Genomic DNA, 12,681 nt, shown 5'->3' on the forward strand with positions numbered 1-12,681 from the left:
GGACAGTTGAACTCCAGATATCTTGTATGCCAGTTTTCCCTGATCATTTAAATTTACCAATCTAATAATTCTATTAAAACTAGACATAGTCTGACCTTTTCTTAGAAAATCGATACAGGTTATCAATGAGTAACATGTTCTCCATTGAGTGTTTAGACATCTTTCATTCAACATTCTTTTTGGTAATCTCTCTTGATATTGATGTCAAGATTCATAGTTCTGGATCCGCAAGAATCCAAGTTTTGGCTCTTGAAAGAAAAATGGGATTACATTTTATCATCTCCAGTCTTTTGGTACCTCTTTTGTCTTCTGTCCCTTTTGTCAGGTTACTGATAGTAGTGTCACCAACTAAACCCCAAAATATGACCTTTACTGCCCACCTGCTTGTACCCACTGAGCTTTGTCCCACATTCTTTCTTAAGCTCTTCTTTCCAGCTATCTCTTAACTCGGGCAAAAGACTTGACAGCATAGCATCCCTTGATGGAAAGTGAAACTACCCCTCAAGCAATAACAACTACCCTGATAAAGAGCTCTGATGGCCCAGACCACCCAGACCAGTTTGAACTCAACCCCCAACTCATGCCTGCATAGATGGACCATGAAATGACCCATAGAGTGATGGACAGCTACCTTTACCTCATTATAATGTTTCAGGATTTCTTTTCCTTTAGTGTCTGGGGTTTTTGGTCATGCTGCTTTGAAGAATGAAGAGGTAGACTAGATGAAGAGTGGTGGGCAGCAAAGCAAAGCTTATTGGACAAAGCTCCTGAAGAGGGAGGGGACCTGAGAGTGTTGCCATGGGAGTTTCTAAGTCTAAGGGTTTTTTATGAGAGTGTTGGTGGGTTGTTTAATCTGATTAACCCTCCATGCACTTTTCACCCAATTAGGATTTTGTCTACCTGCTCATCTGCCTATCAGGTAGTTGTTTACATGGGAAAGGGTTGGGGGGGCTCCTTCCAGGGTGGTGTAGAATAACAGGATGGGGTCTTTTTCCTTTTAAGGGTAGTTTCCTCTTAGGATGGGCCCCTTGCCCCTGCTTGCCTCCATTAATAATACTAAAATCCCCACCCAAGGAGGAGCACAAACCTTATTTACATAACACACAATGTATGTATAGGTATGTTTCCTCAAGGCACACCACCTTATGCCCGCCTCTATATATGATGACAAAACTTCCCTTTCTGAATATTCATCCTAACCCTAAATCAAAGGGTCACCCTTGTTCGGGGAGTCACGGCTTTGAAAGTCATTTGCTGTGATCTCCTTATTTGCTTCAAATAAAGTTTTCTCTGTGTGACAGCTCCACCTGGTGCAGTTTCCATCTGTGACGCACTAAGGTGCAAACTTGTGTTAGTTCGGTTACAGTGGTCCAACTACCTTCCCTGATTAGAGGTAATTTCTGTAATTAGAGTTCTATAATTAGAGTTCACTCCATTGTCAAAGATTAGCCTTGAGTAAATATTTAGTGACTAATTCAGTTTACTTTAGTCGCGGCATTTCAGTCTTATTTGTACTCTCTATGACCTACTAGGGTTGCCTTCCCCATCTTTCAGATGATTTTTGATCTGGACCATTATATTCTCTATCATCTCCTGCTTCCCTCCCCCCCCCTTTTTTTGATCTATGGAATATTCCTTGATTCCTTAGAACAGTGATTTTTGAAGTGTGATACCATATCAGAATATACCCTTGTTTAGCTTGCTAAAAAATACACATCCCTAGACAACAACTACTATATCAGAATGTCTGTTTTGAGTTAGATTTTTGTCATTTGTAACCCAAAGATTTTTAACTGACATTCTTGTAACAGTAAACCTTTCAGGAGTTTTAGCTGTCTTACTTATTTAGTCCTCATAAAACCTTATTAGCCCTATTTTATGATTGAAGACACTAAAGCACTAGCTCAAGGTCACACAGCCAGTAATTATCAGAGTTGGGAATCAAATCAGAGCCGTATTTATTTGTTTTTCTCCCTTCTAATGTTGCTTAAGCAGATTAAACACCTGAGGGGTACTAGGAAGGGCTCCCTGGCAAAAAAAAAATCACTCTCATTGGCCCTGCCTCAGAGTCTGAAATCCTCAGCATCCTCCACTTCTTTCAGTAAAAAGCAGCTGTTTAAATGCAAATTATATCTGGGAAGGGTGTCACATTAATAGCTTCTACCAGCTATTAACTCCCAAACACAAATCAATGTTCTTGTTCTCTAGAAAAGACAGGACTCTTAAAGAATGTAACATTTGGAGGAAATTTCTGAACTGAGGATGAAGGGAATGGGAAAGGTAGGGAGAATAAGGATGCTGTCATGGTGGGGGCTTTGGACAAGTGACAGCTCACAAGTGCTGGGCAGTGGGCAGGCCATGGCAAGTGAGGGTAGGAGGAGGGCGCATGCTGAAAAAGATGCAAAGGACGCTAGAGTGATAATCGCAAAGATCAGCTGCTTTACATTTTTGCATGGAACCATTTAGAACCATTTCAAATTCTGGCATCCATTTTGATCACGCTTCAGTCTTTATGATAAAACACAGGAAATTTCCCCCCTGAATGTGTAGTGGGTGTTAAATATGAAGAATTAATCCAAGACTGCCAAACCTAATACACATAAGGTCCCAGCATGAGCTCATACTTGACGATCATTAACATCTTTAACCTAGTCTTCAATTTCTTTAATGAATAAATGTATCTTACTTCCTTCGAATGTAGGACAATTGGACTGTTTTTCTTCAGTGGTGTATACATATGCAATGTAAAATATGACATTAAAAGGATTAAGTCATGTAATAAACATTACCATGCTGCTTTGTTGTCAGAATCGTAACTGAAGAATGATGTTTGAAAGGTGTTGTTGAAACGGCTCTAGATTTATAATTTTTCCAATGCAGTACTCATAAAAGGGGATTTTGTAAACCAATAAAGTCATTCCAGGGCTGCATAAACTACCAAATTACTTGTTAAGTTAAAAAATAAGTGACAAAGCTTTTTGTGCCGTAGTGGCAAATGTCAGTGCCTAATAAATTTGTTATACAATGTTATAGGATTTAAAAAAAATGATCATCATTTAGGCTCGGATTAACAATAAAAAAGCAGAAGCTTTTCCTAAAGCTCTAGGTGAACAATGGCACTTGAAAATGAAACACTGGCAAATTGCCCATCTCCTGTGGGAAAAGGAGGAAGGAGGCAGCGGCATCTTTGTAAGCAATCACACTGGAGAAGGCAGGCTTCTTCCTGGGGCATTAACAACATCTCAACAGGACTCAGAGATTTTTGTCAAGAGCCACAATTTACACAATAATTACACTCATTGGAGCAAATACTGATCCCAAATTGCCTCCTACTTCTTGTCCGCTCCCCAAATCAAATGTTTTGTCCATGTACCCAAGTTGTTTCAAAGGATTAGTTAATTCATGTATTCATTTACCAAAGAATAGCTTTTGTGTTTTATTTTTCTAAGCAATCAATTCATAAAGCAGACATCATTTTCCTTTCTATTAATGTACTAAAGGAAAATAAAGAATATGATTTTGGAAGCTTCTGACATAGCTAAGCAATGACTCTACTATGTTCTTAAAGAAAAGAGACATTTTTAAAAAGTGTGGCTATGCATGCTCATCATAATTTATTAAGCAACACAAACCCAAAGGTAATGAACGACAAGTTGGATTTATGTGGAAACTGAAAAGATTATATTGTGCATTTTACAAGACAAAGGTCGTTTTTCCAGACTAGTAGTTGCTGGTTCTTCAAGGACAGATGCAGAGTTATCAGTTTTCCAGATGAAATAGAATGAGGGAGAGAGGCACATTTGCTCTAGCCTATGCTCACATGCTTACTGTTGTTCACAAAACATCCACCTATGTCTGTCTTGACAACATGGGAATTCACAGAGCCTGTGATCAGACTCTGCCTTCATGATGACATGAAAGAGAAGGGTAATTTTAGTCCACTACAGCTCCAACTATTGATGTCCAAGCTCATTATGCATTATTAACTTCCTTATGGTGTTGGGACACCAAAGAGAGATGCTGTTAAGAAGCAGAGAGTGCAAAACAGGATCAGTGGGATATTGTAATCAGGTGGAGGAGTAACTAAAGTGCCTGGGAAAAGACCTCCAGATGGTGATGAAAAAAAGATGACTTCCAATGGAGATACTACACAAACTCCTGGAGGGGAGTCTCATGGCCACAAGCTGGGAAGGGGATCTAAGGAAGAAGAAAGAGGAGCCAATTTTTCCTTCTAGGTAGAGATCAGGGCCAAAGCCTCCTTGGGGATAAAGTGTAAACCGTTTGAGCCAAAGAAGTTTGTTGTTGATTATTTGTGGATTTTCATCATCCATACATACTCCCTGCTCCTGACCAGCAAGAATTAGGTGATGTAAATATGCATGAAAATATCCTTGCCTATGGAGTTCATGAGTGTTGGTACCTCTACCTGGGTATGGCTGAACTCTGCTGTTTCTTCAAAGCTCTAAAGAAGTAAACCTAAATCACATTCCAAGAATTCTCATTTTGAGGCAAATTGAATATTTTTACCTGAGAGGTTTTTTTCTTTGTTTTAAATTTCTGACATTGGGAAAAACATCAAAGATTCATCTATTAATAATAATTTTTCTATCCATAGGGTTATGAGAATGAAATAAATTGGTATTTGTTTTAATATTTAAAATGCTGTATAAATATGAATTACTTTTATCATCCTGTTGACATTGAAATCCATGCATTACCTATTCAATTGATGTAAAAAGTCCACTATGAAATGATGAAGCAACTGCTTAATATTGCATCCTACTAGTCCCCTCCACGTTTCCATCCTAGTTGACAATAGGTTCCTAGAATTATGAAGTGAGATTATCCTTTTTATTTATTTTATTTTATTTTATTTTAAAGATTTTATTTATTTATTTGAGACAGAGAGAATGAGAGACAGAGAGCATGAGAGGGAGGAGGGTCAGAGGGAGAAGTAGACTCCCTGCCGAGCAGGGAGCCCAATGCGGGACTCGATCCAGGGACTCCAGGATCATGACCTGAGCTTAAGGCAGTCGCCTAACCAACTGAGCCACCCAGGCACCCGAGATTATCCTTTTTAGAGCATGATTAAAAAGAATTGATATGTAATGGTTAAAATTAACCATCACTGACATTACCCCAACCTAAAAAAAAAAAAATTATAAATAGTGACTTAGGAGATTTAAGGACATGATACCCGTATTCTATTAGAAGCTATATATTAACTTTTTAAAATTAACTGAAGCGCTAATGTAAACCAATCCTATCAAATTAGAAACAAATACACAATTATATGCAAATGTATTAATAACAACAAATTCAGAAATAAATACATTTCCCTAGGAGATAACTATCAAATGACAAAAATAAAACAACTTAATGAGTTTGATCTAATGTATTTAAGGTAAAACTATACATGGATTGGGGAAGTCCAGTGCCTAACAAACAATGGAGCATTTTTTCAGAGCATGAGGTCAAAAAATGATCTAAATCTTTGTAAATTGTCCTCACAATGCACACACTGAAAATGGAGTTAGTGCGAGTGTGTGGGAGGCATGTGTGTCTTTCTAGAGGTGGGGAAACAGTGGAGGGCCATGTTTGGTAGGAGTCATTTTGTCCATTACATTATGCAATATTCTCTGAAAAAATGAAAAATGTAAAGAATGGGAGGTATGAAATGCCAAGGTATGTTTGGGCGAGTAGGACCAGTCTGATCATGCCAAACCATTAGCTCTGAGGTATTGTAAGAATGTAAGAGAGGAACAAGGAACCATCTGGTTGGAGAGACAGGGGTATTTCATCATCCTGCAAGCAAATCTCACCTTTCCATCCTCACCATATCTCTTTTAATATTTATTTTATTTACTGATGCACAATTGCAACTACTTGTTAGTTTATTGGGGGCAGACATTTTCTTGCTTAGCTCAAAATCTCTATCCTTAGCAGGGTATCTCACAAAACCTGACACCTCAGCAAGTGTGGGAAGCAAGAGTGATGAGAGGAAGGAAAGAACCAGAAATCTGAGACCAGCATTTAGAGAATCTGACTCCCTCTACCAGGATCCATGATAAAGATTCTGCTCCATCTTCACCTTCAAGATAGTGGCTCTGTGGCAAAAGGGGGAGGCATCTGAAGATGCTTCACAGGAGCAGGTGCAGGATTAGCAGTTAAAATCAGCTTAGAGAGAATGTTGTGTCTGAAAAATAAGGTGAAGGGAGGCCCAACTAAATGGTCTTAAGTCTCTAACCTCCTGCCATCTCTAGAACTCCAAGACTATATTCAATTGTCTATTGGCCAGATGCAGACAGCATTATCGATGCGTAATGATTTCATTAACAACAGAACTCTCATTAGAGCAAGGTTCTAAAAATGAAATGCGCTATTCCTAATAACTAGTAAAAGAATCTGAAATGGGCTTCATTTAATTTAGCTCTAAGGAATTGTAGGGCTATATCACAAGCTGTGAATAATCTGCTTTAGATTACTGCAGAAAGTGCTGTGTGTTCAAGCAGGGGAGAGAGAACATTTCGGTCCTTTCAGTGGGTATAGATTAGTGTGGTCATTAGCACACTTTATAAACCCATGAGCTTAGAATTAGAGAAGGCTGGAAGGTCACAGGCTGAAATTTCTCAGAGCACAGCCCATCAGAGACATTTCAGAAACAGTCTTATAATTTCTCCTTGAACTCGTGTGCTTTCTGCATTAGACTATTTACATTTTGACACACATCGTGTCAGTCAAGTAAGAGAAGATAGACATCAAGTGCTCAAGGGCCCTAATATACCATTTAGGAGGGAGCCACCAGCTGTGGCAATGAAAATGTGAGGGAAGAATACAATCTTTTTAAAGAACCCTTTGAAACATAAAAGAAAAATTACAGTGTGCCTTGCCGCTTGATTGTCTCCTGTACAAAGGCAACTGACACTGACTAGAAACTGTGGCCTTGCACCCACGTGCCTTCCAGATGATCTAAATTACTCAGGCTTGAAATGAGAAAACTTGAGGCCTCGTCTTGCATGTAGACTGATGCAGGCATTTGCTTGTTTTCAATCAAACTTCAATATGAAGTATCTCACAGTCCCCTCCTTCCCTCACTCTCTTAAGACAAAACAAAAACAAAATCAAAACGTGATATGAAAAATGTTATCTGATTCTTGTTGAATATTGTCAGTTGAAAACCATATCATCACTTTCACAAATAAACGGGTACAAGTATGTTCCTGATGATCATAATAATATTAATATTGACTCTCAACAGTGTCATCTCTCAGCTGGTAAATGGAACTTATTACCCTTTTTCAGAATGTCACCAGTTTTGAATTTGGGGCTGGATATAATCAACAGCTGCTAGCTGAATATTTATCAGGGATCTCACCGTTCCCATCTGTATACAGCTTTTAGCTAGAGAAAAAGATATCTACTCCATCCTGTTTAATGCTAGTTGCCAGCTTCTCTGAAGAAGTAAAATGCAACAGTTGATTTTGACTCAGCGCACACCATTTATAGGATGAGAATTAATTTGTGTTACCAGATCCTATACTCCATCCATTGCTTCACTGACTAAATAGATTAGCCCAGGTAAATCTTACATGCTAATTTTTTTTTTCATAAGAGGCTCAGTACCAGTATCTGAATTGGAGATATTTTGTACATTTTAATGGAAATGTGTGCGAAGCAAGTAATCAGCACTTATTGTCTACACAGTGATCCAAGGCATCACAATGCAAGCAGTGTTCTCAAATCTCGGTGTGAATCAGATCTCCTGGGTAGTGGCTGTTAAAAATGCAGATCCAAGTGCCTCATTCCAGATCTGCAAAATGAATCTCAGGAGGTGGGTCTGAAGCTATAGTGTGAGGAGCATCACAGTGATACAAGGAGACCTGGGGCCTCTATTTTGAAAACACTGGTTTGTGATTTAGATAGAATCCAGCAGCACTGAAGAGTGAAAATGGTACTGGATTTACAAGCAAAGTCCTTGGTTCCATTCATAGTTCTTTGGTCTGCTGTATTCTTGCCGATTAAATTAGCATCGTTAGACCTTAGTTTCTTTACCAATAAAACCAAAGGAGGTGTGTGCCTGGGTCTCAGTCAGTTATGGAGCTGCCTTTGGCTTAGGTCATGATCCTGGGGTCCTGGGATTGAGCCCCACGTCAGGCTCCCCTGCTTCTCCTTCTTCCCCTTGCTTGTGCTCTCTCTCTCACTATCTCTGTCTCTCAAATAAATAAATAAAATCTTAAAAAAAAAAGAAAAGAAAAAGGGGCTAAGAAAGTATGTTTTCATCCTTCAGGATCCATCTAACAGTATAAATCAATTCATTTTAATCTTTGTTTTTCCTTCTTTGTTTTTTTGTTTTGTTTTGTTTGTTTGTTTTATTGGTTTTAGGGAAAAATAATCTAGCTTAGGGGAGTATTGAGAAAATTTTCATTCTCAGTGAACTTTTAGTAATAATGTTCACCATACACTGCTCTTTGAAAAACTGCAGTTCTAAAGTAGAGACATGAAAATGAGCTCCATTTTTATTTACACAGATTTCAAGTAGATCAATGTTAGCAATATGGTACATGACCAAGAATGGGTTCTGGTAGGAGTAAAACAAACAAACAAAAGAAAAAAAAACCGTCTTAGACGTCAGAAAGTGTGGCAGGGCCAAAAAAACAAGATAGAACTGTGGGCTTGGTAACAACATGCAAGACATTCGAAGTCTAGGCCTTGTTCCAGAACTCAGATCCTGGTAATCTGTACTATCCACCCCCAGCCTCAAAGTTAAATGTCAAAAGAGGAAGAAATTTACAAAAATGTACCCTTCCTTTCCAAAATTATACTCTTTCCATGATTCTAAATTAACATTAGCTCTGGAGTTAATAATAGCTTATTTCATATTCTTACTGTGAAGAAATTATTATTATGTATTTAGCAATTGCAGTTGTTGCCAGGGAGATTGTCATGCATGCAAGGAGCAACTAAGCTTCTTGAAAATTCCCCATTTGCAGACACTCCCCACTCCCTCATCACTTAAACAAAAAGAACATTCTGGTGAAAAATATTATTTGTGTACTGTATCCAGTCCTGTCTATGCCAGAAGATTTAATCATATGGATGGAATGTTATGTACCATCTTTGCAAAGGGAGCTTTACCTATGCAACTTGGCAAGGGCAGGGCTAGGAGTCGGGAAAGCCATCAGAATAATTTCCAATTGTTCAAGGCTGTATTCATATTGTTGAATATCCTTTGTTTCTATAATATTTTTCTAGTCTTTATTTATAATTAGATTTTATCAAACGTTAATACAAATCAGACCAATGGCATTGTCTTCAGAATCAGAGGAGTGCAAAACTAGGCATTTGGCAAATCATCTGTGGATTCGTTTTGCACCTGCACAATTCTTTTCTGGGTTATATACTTGGAGGCCTAATGCCATGCCTCAAGGGTAAATCAAGGTGTGCCCTGGCAGCAACCTTATAATAAATTTCCCAGCACCTGCAAATACTAATTGTTAGTCGAATTTAGACAGCTGAGGTAGGCAAGTCCTTTTTTGCTTCTTTTCTTCACCCATGTGGTTCCAATCACAATTACAGATAACTAGATGATGTTTGACATTAATAAATGCAAATGCACTTCTAGGTCAGGTTAGTTTCTACAATATTGGAAAGGGGAAATGATATTCTCTTTAACTGGTGATTAGAATTAAAATTTATTGTAATTATCAAAAAGGAAAAAATCAGTGGGTTAAATATCTATGATGAGACAATGTGTTAGAAGGAATTAAATACTAAAACACATGTACAAATCTTTAACTAACGCTAGTAAAACTTTCAAGATGGAGCAGAGACTGAGGTGAGGAGGCCAGAAGCAAATTCTGCAAGAAGGAGATTAGAAACAACACTCGTCCCAGGCATGAATGGTAATTGGGTGCTGCCACAAGTTGGTAGATCTGGGTGACTCAATCTGTTTAAGGGGCAGGGAGAGACCATACCTGAACCAATGCTCTTTTTTTTTTTTTTTTTTTATCTTCAGCACTCAGCACAGTGTGTAGTACAAATATGAAACCCCATAAATATCTGTTGAGTGAATGAATAAGTCAATAAACCATTCCTTCACTTTCTTTTTTGAAGATGATGGTAAAGAACCTGAAGCTATGAAAATTAAAGATTTTCCACCACACTCTACACATATGAAAATATTCCTCGACTACTGGCCAATATTTACATTATATTGCCAAATTCATCTATAACAAGTATTTTTAAAAATTAGTTTTCAACATGGGACAGAGGAGAGGGGCCTAATAGACTTTTGGGGAACTAGGCTAGGCATGCTATACACACTGTCATGAGATAGATGTTACTCTTCCCATTTTACAGACTTTGAAACTGAGGCCAGACTAGATGGCAAATCGCCATGCTTTTACTAAGTGGCAAAAACTACTTAATGTCCTTTAGGAAAGGCTAGAGAAGTAGCTTTGACAAACAAAACAACAACAAAAAAAGTCTTTGAATGTATTTTAGATATATTCTAGGGTAAACTTTGTATAATTAAATAATACACACCCTTATTTTGGTTTTTGTTTATACTCTGTTTGTAATCTATGCTTTTAAATTAAAACAGTTCAAAATGAAATATCAATGCACATGTAAATATATATAGATACAAATAAAATGAAGAATAAATAGGCTTGTAAGCAAACCTTATACTATTAAAACACTCAATTCTACATTTCAATCAAAACCATTCACCGAGTAACAACTATAGGGAGTCTCATGATTAAGATTTGCTGTCAAGCTTAAAGAAGTGAGGAAGAGAGATAATTAGAGAAAATTACTGAACTATGTCATGAGGACTATGATGGAGGTATGTAAATGGTCTATGTAAGCAGGAGGAGTGGACAACCTTTCCATCAAGAGAGAATGTGAGCAGAAAAAATGCAATCAGTTGAATAACCTGGGACACGCATGCGTGCTCACTCATGTGCGCACCCTCTCTCACACACACTGAACTTTGTTTAGTGGAATTTATGTCCTCATTTTTTTTAAAGATTTATTTATTTATTTTGAGAGAGAGAACGTGAGCAGAGGGGAGAGGTAGAGGGAGAGGGAGAGAGAGAATCTCAAACAGACACCCCCCAACCTCCCCCCCACACACACACTGAGCAGGGAGCCCAACTCGGGGCTGGATCTCACCACCTTGAGATCATGACCTGAGCCGAAACCAAGAGTTGGAGGCTTAACCACCCAGGCGCCCCCTATGTCCTCCTTATTGTGCTCAAATCTATTAAAAATTGAAAAGTATATTGCTCCCTAATAAAGATACCAAGTTGGACCCTTTTATAAGACACAGGTAAAACTGATATACTATTTTACAACACTAAATTGCAAAATAATTTGTATACAAGATGGTAGTTTTTTTAAAAGAGACAATGCCATGATCAGATTATTCTGTTGTCATTGTAAAGAACGACCTGGGAAGAAATATAATGAGTCCTAGGTGTGTGGTAATAAGCAAAGGCCCCAGCAAGAGATGGCAGTGGTCCCTCAGAGAGCAAACAGAAAGGCAGAGTGAGGGCAGTCATTGAGAACATGGTATGGGTGAGTTGTGAGTAACAATGCAGTTTTATAGGACTGGGTAGGTTGGATGAAAATAAACCCCTAAAAGGGACAGAGCAAAATTTTGTAAGACTACCCTCAAGACAATCAGACTCTACCATGAGACCACTCATCTTGCCACTTTAACTTTGGGAATCTTAAAAAGAATAAGATTTGGAGATAACAGTTTTGCAAAATATGACATGGCCAGTTTGTAGAAACATCTTCCTATTTTTTACCTGCACAATGTGTATTTTCTGTTTTTCCCTCCAGACCCACTTTACTCTCTTCTCCCCCAATTCCTGCCCCCGCCCTTTGCATCCTATGAGGCTGACCTTTATGGACACTCCGGCCTCTGTACCAGGCCCAGTTCATATATCCCTAGATCTACACCATTGCCTTACTTGCTCTCCGAGTGGTGCGGCCCTAGTGAGGGCTAGTATCATTCTGAAGATCACAGAGCTCGACCCTTCCTGCCACTGTAGGCCAAGAGTGCCTCTATTTGGTGGTTCACTTTCCTTTAGATTGCTCACTGGCACAACCCTACAGAACCTTGGCTCATGCTAGCCACATTTTTCCTTGCACCCTGCAGCTTCCTTATTGCAGCCGAGTGGGAAACACCATGAGACCACTCACTGCGCATGCGTGGCAAGGTCCAGATCAGAGGAGTTGACACCTCGTGGGGCTATTAATAGCCAATGGGCCCTTTCAGACTCCCGAGAGACATCACAGCTTCATAGCACTTCTCTGGAGATGCTTTGTGAAGCCAAGCAATCTGCTTCTTGTGAAGATGGGGTTATTTTAGTAAAGTACTTTTGAAATACTTGCTCTCCCTTTGTTACCTCATTCCTTTTCCCCTCACTGTTGCTTCCCAAAGATTACGTTAGCATAGGCTATGTTTATTTATTTATTTATTTATTTATTTATTTATTTATTTATTTTATTTTATTTTATTTTTAAAGAGAGAGAGAGCATGGGAGTGGGGTGTGGGGAGGGGCAGAGGGAATGAGAGAGAGAGAGAGAATCTCAAGCAAACTCCCCACTGAGTGCAGAACCTGACCTGGGGCTGGGTCCCAAGACCCTGAGATCATGATCTGAGCCAAA

The sequence above is a fragment of the Mirounga leonina genome, unplaced genomic scaffold (genome assembly GCF_011800145.1).
Source record: "Mirounga leonina isolate KUSES-001 unplaced genomic scaffold, KU_Mleo_1.0 Mir_169, whole genome shotgun sequence".
Lineage (NCBI taxonomy): Eukaryota > Metazoa > Chordata > Mammalia > Carnivora > Phocidae > Mirounga > Mirounga leonina.